At 33.5% G+C, this 9,572-nt stretch overlaps 1 long non-coding RNA gene across 1 annotated transcript; it reads right to left on the bottom strand.

Annotated features, from left to right (window-relative positions):
* Nucleotides 1–5,520: 5,520 nt before the first annotated feature.
* LOC137401976 (uncharacterized) lies at nt 5,521–7,598 on the bottom strand. The gene is made up of 3 exons (XR_010979411.1): nt 7,360–7,598; nt 6,822–7,010; nt 5,521–6,548 (listed from the first exon to the last, which is right to left on the bottom strand). It is a non-coding gene; the product is annotated as an uncharacterized lncRNA (long non-coding RNA).
* Nucleotides 7,599–9,572: the final 1,974 nt, after the last annotated feature.

Here is a 9,572-nt window from a genome sequence, read left to right as displayed (position 1 = left end):
TTGGTAACAAGGTATTTATCGAGAATATAAAGTATGCAGCGATTGTCTAAAAAAGTTGTCTTGTCAGAGTAAAGTATTATATTATGGTTATATCATATGATTGGGTATTAGTTATGGGAATGCAACAATTGATTAGCTAGTTGAGTGTACATACTAGTGCTAGTATTGTATGATTCTCTGTGAACTAGTGTCTACAAACTCGGTTCCTAGAAATATTACTATGATCTTCCTTAGACTCACCTTTATTAGTCGTACGCTGACCAATCGACCAGAGCTCACTCTAGTGTCTCAACGGTAGCTAAAGTTTCACAATTTTATTGACAGCAGTTTTTGATTTATTCCAAGTTATATCTGCTTGTACAAGTTTTATGCATGTTTTGAGAGAAAAAATTGTAGATTTATCCAGTTTTACAGACTATAGCCGTGACTAAAGAAAAGCAGGAACAAACACAATAGAGCAATACAACAATAGAGCTAGGTCTAAGTTTTGAAACATAAATTGGAACAGAATGTTTGATCTAATCAAATTTTTGAACTGTTAAAAGAGTAGAATTGGCTAGTTCTGTGTTTTGAAAAGTCCAGAAATTATTTGCAATTAAAAATTCAAATACTATCATTCACATTTATTGAGTATATCTAGCAGGCCACTTTTTTAATTTGGGTAAAAATGTCTTTCTACCATAACAATAAATAACAGCTACCTCATTACAAATTAGCAATCTTGCATGTTTTAGCAATATAAAAGTTTTTCTATAGGTCTTTTACAAGTTAATCATTTCAGACCTATTGACATGTTGTTAAGTTTAAACTAATAAAGCAACCAGAGAGCTCGAAAAAAATGTTTGTTGAATGAAGGCAAAAATGACACATTTTAAACATGAGTTAGCAAATAATCCAACAAACCATTGCTATGATGTATTTATTTCTATTTAATATAATACAGTGTATTTGTATATTTAACCATAGTATCCAAATTTATCAGTTTTTTTGCATTTAAATTACATGGAACCGTTGAAACCGCTACAGCAGCATAAGACAGAAGAACTGAGATTACCATCACAATGTCTACCACAAGAATACAGACTCCCATTTTAGTGAACACCTCTTCCCTTCGTTGTGAACTGAGTGTTGCTGGTTGATCATGGCTGTTGCTTGTTGATTCTCAGAGTCCTCATGATCTCTGTATACATAACCAGTCACCATTTGTTTTTTGGTGTAAGTAGACACCAACAACAAGTATCTGAGGTTGGCGACCTACACCAGACATATATAGATTTGACTAAAATGGCTTTTTGGCCAATGCATCGTCGTTGATCATTGAATCAATGAAAACTAGTTCAAGAAAGCACCAGACACCAACTAAAACATAATCAATAGATGAAAGCATCTATAGCACAAAATGAATACACTGAGTAGCATAATCACGCTGTAGGTGTAGTGGACAGAAGCCTATGCAATTAGCATGACTTTAACAAACTCAACACTAGTGAGAAGCTTCTGATAAGGTCAGAGAGAGCGGGCGCTAAGATCCTTTGGAACTTCCACGTTTAGATGGACAACCATGTTTTAGCAAACCAACCAGATATTGTAGGGGAGGACAAGAAGAGCAAGAGGGCTGCTCTAATAGATATAGCAAACTTAAAAAGGCAGCTTATTGCTAAAGATTTTCTTGACAAATCTTATGTGAGTATACTGATCATATTCATAGTGAAAAGATAATTTTGTTGTATTTATTTTCCTGTTTTCTTATTAAAGTATGTGGCTATTGAATGACACAACAATTTAAACTGCTCTGTGTTCAGTTTTAAGTTCGTACACATACATGAAGTTTTTACCTTTGGCTTTCCACTATCAACTTGATAATTTTAAAGGTGTAATCTTTCACTTTTTAGCATGTATTGATAATATAAAATTTATATACTTATATATATGGTTGATATATAAATAAAATTTATTTATATATCAACCACTACTTACTTTTTACTTTATGTTTTTATGTTCTAGATAACTTTTTCTTGCTGTCTTTCTGTCTCTGTCTATACCTTCTATTGTCTAGTTGACCTTTAAATCTATCGACTACAAATTACTTTCTCTTTTACAATTTTTGTGTTCTGTATGACTCTTACCTTTTGTCTTCTTCTGTCAATCTTTCGAAAGCTATGTTTTATATTTTATTGTCAAACTTGGACTGTCTAACATTTTGCTCCGGCGTTCTCCATTTTTCTTTGTGCTTTTTTCTTTTCAGCTCATTATTTATTATCAAGCTTCTAGAATCTCTTTCTCATTCTATTAATTTGTTTTCAACACTAGTTGTATCTCCTCCTACATTAGTTGTTTCCCCTCCTACACTAGTTATATATCCTCCTACATTAGTTGTATCTCCTCCTACATTAGCTGTATCTCCTCCTACATTAGTTGTATCTCCTCCTACACTAGTTGTATCTCCTCCTACACTAGTTGTATCTCCTCCTACATTAGTTGTATCTCCTTCTACACTAGTTGTATCTCCTCCTACACTAGTTGTATCTCCTCCTACATTAGTTGTATCTCCTCCTACGTTAGTTGTATCTCCTCCTACATTAGTTGTATCTCCTCCTACATTAGTTGTATCTCCTCCTACACTAGCTGTATCTCCTCCTACATTAGTTGTATCTCCTCCTACATTAGTTGTATCTCCTTCTACACTAGTTGTATCTCCTCCTACACTAGTTGTATCTTCTCCTAAACTAGCTGTATCTCCTCCTACATTAGTTGTATCTCCTCCTACGTTAGTTGTATCTCCTCCTACATTAGTTGTATCTCCTCCTACACTAGTTGTATCTTCTCCTACACTAGCTATATCTCCTCCTACATTAGTGTATCTCCTCCTACATTAGTTGTATCTCCTCCTACACTAGTTGTATCTCCTCCTACACTAGTTGTATCTCCTCCTACATTAGTTGTATCTCCTCCTACATTAGTTGTATCTCCTTCTACACTAGTTGTATCTCCTCCTACATTAGTTGTATCTCCTTCTACACTAGTTGTATCTCCTCCTACACTAGTTGTATCTCCTCCTATATTGGGTTTGCTAATTTGAACTCGTAAAGTTTTACTTACAAATTTTGATTTATAAATGTTTATTTGAGATAAGATCAGCATAAGTCTACTGAGTACATATTTGTAACTTAAATTTACATAAACAAGCACATAATATCTCTTACTATTTTAATAGAAAAAACAAACGATTTTGTTGTTTCTTCATGGTTCTCCAAATATTCACAATATTATCAATATTAGTAACTGCGGATATATTTGAAATTTCTCTAAGCTCATTTGTTAAATATTTGCATGCTGCCAAAGGTAAAAATAAACTTGGCTACTTAGCTAGTAGTTTTTTTAAGGATTGAAGATGATTAAACATGCCTGATAACGTAATTCTCAGAAGAATTTTTAGATTCCTAACAATCAACTTGGAGAGATTTTTATATTACCCTAGTAATTCAGCGGCTCACATCCTGCAACTGAGCTGATTGCAAGTTAAGTTTGCACACAAATTTGGCAGCTTACATTTAGAATCAGCGACATCAAAACTTCCTGATATGAATAACAATGAGCACATGACATAATCAATCAGTGAATTTGTTTTATTATTATGAATTCAAACACAAAAGGTTAACATGTTGATTTTATAGAAGCTGAACAACAACTAAATGTCTAGCAATTCTATAAATATGTATCTTATCATTGTTAGAGATGTTCTTCTCCATTCCTTACTTATAAACAAGTATAATGCAAAGGGTAGGATATGGCCTTTCACTTAGCAGCAGAACCATCAAAACATAAAAAACTCATTGTCTGAGAGTTTTGTTTCCAAGAACAAAAAAACATTTTGCTAATGTTATGGGCATCATGTGACACCTGTTATACCTTATAAGATACTTTGACAGTAAAGTTCCTAGTTAACCAGCCTTTTAAATGGTGTCTGCGGTCTAAAAGAAACATCTTACAATTACTAGCCTTTTTCAAAAGTAGCAGCTACAAAATAGGTACTGCACAAATAAGATTACACTTAGTAGCAGTAAAACGGTTAAGGTGTCGGATGTTTAGAATATTGTATGTCATTTGACCTCTGAAACCCACTTTCATTGGTTATCATTAACATGGAGCTTCTATTTATCACTCTATCTGATAGTTGAGAAAAATGAGCGAAGTGCCATATAGAGTGTATTACACTAATGTCAACTTCTCTTTCATCTCAACATTTTAGTACAATTTCTTCTTTGTTCATATATTTGTTCAGACTTTGAATGTAATGTTTTTGCTTTTCTAATATTTAGTTTTACCAGTAATGCACTGTTATCACTGTTATCTACTCATTTTAGATTTTAATTTTTCTATAATCTCCTCTCATGGCTTTTTTATATTTGAATGTGGTATGTTGAATGCAGCTTTGTACGATGTTTTTATGTTTTTAACAGCTCTAAAGAGTAAGTATCAGATTATGTATTGTTGTTAGTACAACATCTGCAAAAAGGATTGTCAATTTCAATCGAATTGACGAGATATTTTGAAAAATGTCACAATATGTTGTCATTAGCTTTGATTCCATGTATTGTTTTTTTTAGTTCTTTTTGTTAGTTAATATTGGATTAAATAAAACTTATATTAAGTAGATCTATTTTTGTACAACTCATTTTGATTCAAAAGTGGTTTTGTAAACTAGAGCTATCTACTCGTCGTAAAATAATTTTCCCTTGTGCTTATTCATCCTGATAAGAATACAACGTGCTTCAGTTAGGATCATGTGATCTCGCCACAGTGATGGTCTCTTAAAATTTATTAATAGCTTGCAAGTTGAACAGTCACTTTTATACAACTACTTTTCATTTGATGGTTGGCATGCTGCCAATTTATTGGTGGCATATACATTATCAAATGACTAGTTGAGGCAGTAGATGTTTAGCAAGTTGTAGCAAGTAAACATAAATATATTAGTCAGCTACGAGAAAATTAACGCTTTAAATGGTCTAAAATTTGACAATCATGTAAATGACGCATTGCTGCATATTACATAATATGCGACATGCAAGCCTGTTGTCAGCAACACACATTGCGTGACCTGTTATTATGGGAGTTTGAGATATGCAGTCATTCTGTCTTCTGCAACCATGCTTTAGGTAATTGTGGTTTCTAGTAGTCAGGGTGTCTAGTAGTCATGATGTCTAGGAGTCATGGTGTCTAGTAATCATGGTGTCTAGTAGTCATGATGTCTAGTAGTCATGGTGTCTAGTAGTCATGGGGTCTAGTAGTCATGGTGTCTAGTAGTCATGGTGTCTAGTAGTCATGGTACCTAGTAGTCATGGTGTCTAGTAGTCATGATGTCTAGTAGTCATTGTGGCAGTAAAATATGTAATATAATTTTTGCTTTCCTTGAGAATGCATTATTCTTTAATGCTATGTCAACACTTATTGAAACCAAGACTCAATTAGCCAATACCAAGTAGACATCAATTTGTTATATATATATTTATAGCATTGATGTTGCATTTCAGCTCTTATAAATTGGTTTCTTGCAGATATGTCTCCAGACTGAGTGTGATGGGAGAATTGTAGAAAAATCCTTTTAAAAAGCTTTTGTGCAGCTCACATAACTGTTAGCCAACTGAGCATAATTAGCACTTAAAAAAGTCATCATATAAATAAACCTATAGTTCATAGAAACACAACATAGCTAGAATGTCATACTTGCTTCGAAGGTTAATATAAAACAAAAATTATTGTCATTTCAAAATCAGACTCGACAGAATAGCTACGCTAGAAGACTCGTCAAAAATATGCAAATATAACAGAACTACAAGCTAAAAGTTATCGATAGTTTATACAATAGTCAATTTACCTTTTAATTTAATTTACATTTATTTCACATTTGTTTCATAAAATTGTATATTATTTACCATAATAGGGTGAAAGGTAGAAGAAAAATGATTATAGCGTGCACCACATCATAATTTAACTAAAGCATACAAATGGTTTTCAGATTTTCAGGTTTTTTTTAAATTTTATAACAGCTAGTGTATGTTCTCAACAAGGTTATTTTTACGTAGTATTGGAAAAATCAATTAGAGTACCTATTGGCCCCTTGATATTACACCAGTAAAAGACAAAAGTTAAAATGCTTCAGAAAGTATAAAATTCAAAGACAGCTGGTAAGGGAATGTTTTTAAAGTTGTTATACATAGTAATTAGAGTTCTCTTTTTTCTACCTCCACAGAGAACATCCCCAAGTTTATATGCTGGTGCTCCATCAGAAATGAACATCTCGTTGTTATACAAATGGTGAATTTAATGTGCTTTTTCACAAAAAAACGGTCTCTTATCTGTGCAAAAGAAATCCTGAAATAGGTAATTACTATCAACAAAACTTCCTGCGCAGTTTTGACCAGATTGTAAGGTGGGTTGCCCAGCTGCCCAAGGAAGGCTGTTTACAAGCTCGGTTGATCTTCCAGTCCATTCCCATCTGTTGTCTACTCGTCTTCCTCCAATCCAGGCGTGGTCATCTTCCCATGCTTGTGTTAAAAGCATCATATGCAATGACAATTATTGGAAACAATGTTTAAAAAGGGATAAATTAGTTTTGAGTGCATCGAATCATATTAAAGGTTGTTAAGATTTTTGGTTATATCATATGATTGGGTACTAGCTGCAGACATGATTGATATAAGTACTGATTGCCTTGTTAAATGTAAGGACTAGCTGAACTATTGTATGATTCTCTGTGAACTATGGTGTTCTATAAACTCAGCTCCTAGAAATATTACGTTGATCTTCCTTAGACTCACCTTTATTAGTCTTACGCTGACCAATCAACCAGAACGCTGACTCTAGTGTCTCAAAGGTAGCTAAAGTTTCACCACTTTCTTCGCAGTAGTCTTTGGCATCATCCCAGGTTAACTTTAATTGTACAAGTCTTACGCATGTGTTGAAAAAAGGATTGCGGATGTATCCAGTTTCACATTCTATGGCCGTGACTAAAACGAATCAAAGGAAACACAATTACAGCAAGAGCGTTAGGTAAAATCATGATAATAAAAATTAAAACGAAACATTCGATTTGACCAAATTACTAGTGCATTGGTAAAATAGTAGAACTGATCAGTTCAGTGTTTCAAATGATAAGTTTGGTATGAACACATATTTTACAATCCCTTTATTTACTATTTGTATGTTAAGTTTATTTCAACCCAACAATAAATTAATTCTGGACATGTTACTAAGTTTAAACTCATGAAGTATTCAGAAAATTCTGAAAAAATTGTTTCTTGATGAAAGGGAAAATCTACAAACTTAAAAATTAAATTTGCACATGTTTTAACAAACCATTTTTATGATAGTATTCTAAACTTTCAATTCCTTTTTCCAATAGTTCCAGTTTTTCGAGGGTATCATTATTTGCCAAATATATCACTCCATTTGCAGTTAAATCCCTTAGAACTGTTGAAATCACAACAGCAGTAATAGATAGAAGAGCTGAGAATCCAGCCACAGTAGTCAAGAACACGAACTCCCATTTTAGTGAACACTTCATATTTGCTCGAGAACAAGCTGTCGCTCGTTGATTCCCAGTGACCTCATGAGCGGCTCGTTGATTCTCCGTATCCTCATAAACTCCATATACATAACCCTGCTCCATTTGTGTTGATATGTAAGTAGAACTCTACTGAGAACTGTCCTACAGTAAAGAAAGCTATGCACACACTGACAAATCAACCAATCATATTCAAGAGAAGCTAAATTTGACTACTTTGTGAAAACACGCTTAGTTCCTAGTGCAATATTGAGGTATGTTGCAATCACTGAGGTATGTTGTTTATTTGTATGTGTTGCCTTTTGGAATTGCATATTTTGTGTCAGACAACCAGCAAAAAAGTACTTCAAAGTTGTGTTACAATGCTTGATAAAGGTTAGTATTAAATTTTCCTCATGTTGTGTTACCTGTAGACTCATATATATAACAAAGTATTGATGTTCATCGTCTAACTTTCTTTCAATAGATTAGTTTGCTTCAAATTTTTTGCAATGAAAGTGTTTATTGGAACTCACCATGGTCAAATCGTGAAGCCTGTACTTTAATCTTAATCAGGATACTTAAGTTCCTGATATTAGTGTTTTTAGTGTCTTAATATCGTAAAGTTCTTATTTTAATCTCTTCTGCTCATTGATCTGTTAGCTACTACTGCTCTCTTTTCACCTACATCCCTGAAAATATGAGTACTGCGAGACATAGCAAGATGTGGTAATATTTAGTGAGATATGCTAGGATGTGATAGAATGTGGTAGAATGTGTTGAGAAGTGGTGGAACTTGGTGAGACATGGTCGGACATGGTGGAGCATGCTGGGATGTGGTGAGATCTGGTGAGACTGTTAGGTTGTGGTAGGATATTCTAGATACACTGGCATATGGTACATCCTAAGTACATGGTAGATGCGGCAGGAAGTGGTAGAATATAATAGCAGTTACCATAAACTTAACTTAATTACAATAAGTTACAATAACTTTGCATTCAGATTTGGCAGCTTGTTTTGAGAATCAGCAACATCAAAACTTCCTGATTTTCATAACATATGTGCTCATGAAATAATTATTCAGTTAATTTATTTTATTCATTTGAATGCGAGACACAAAAAGTTAACAAGTTGATTTTATAATAGCTGACCAACAGCTTTTTACCGTCGCTCTGTGTCACCGAGACCTTACAATAAACCCATCAAAGGACTCCCCAGAACGTTTTATACTCTTTGAAAACATTTATTTAAAACAACAGTCATCAAAACAGTCTCAGGGGCATGTAAAACTTAGATATTCACAATCATTCATAGTGACATCAAATAATCCAGTTAGTCAAATACTTCTGTATATTTCACATAGTGGCAGGCATAGCAGAGTCAGAATACAATTATATCCCAATGCAAATATTCTGACTCGTGTCAATTCGGTACTCGGATGAGCTGTATTCACTTTATATTTTTGCTGCTAAAATAACTTAAAGAGTTGAGATTAAATTGAGATTAACTTAAAGAGAGAGTTGGGATTGTGCTCTTTCATTATTCGCAAAAAGTAGCGAAATAAGTTTCTTTTTTGGTGCCAGCAAAAGTTCATGAGAATCATTAAAATGCTAAAATTAGAAATTTCTATTGGGATTAAACAAAAAAACTAAAAAAAACTGTTGGTAGCATATATGTTATAGAGTTAACATAACATATACGTTAACATATATGTTATGTTAACATGCATATATGTTCACTTCTCACAAAAAGATGCTTTCTTTTGAGTACAGAAATAGTCATGAAGTGTGTGATCGTTTCTGCCATTACTTCCTATGCAGTCTTTGTTATTCCGTAGATCAGGCTGAGTAGCTTCCCACGGCACACTGTTCACTAGTTCTGTAGACTTGCCTACCCATCGCCATTCATCATTTACCTGTCGTCCTCCAATCCATATTTCATTCTCTGTCCACTCTTTTGTTCAATAATAAAAAACAACAAGTTAGTTATTAGTAATTACTGACTAGTTTCTTTGTTTTAAAATGTT

This window comes from Watersipora subatra, chromosome 8, assembly GCF_963576615.1.
Source record: "Watersipora subatra chromosome 8, tzWatSuba1.1, whole genome shotgun sequence".
In the NCBI taxonomy this organism is placed as follows: domain Eukaryota; kingdom Metazoa; phylum Bryozoa; class Gymnolaemata; order Cheilostomatida; family Watersiporidae; genus Watersipora; species Watersipora subatra.
Note: the sequence above shows the minus strand (reverse complement) of the source record. Positions and strands in the feature narration are given on the sequence as shown.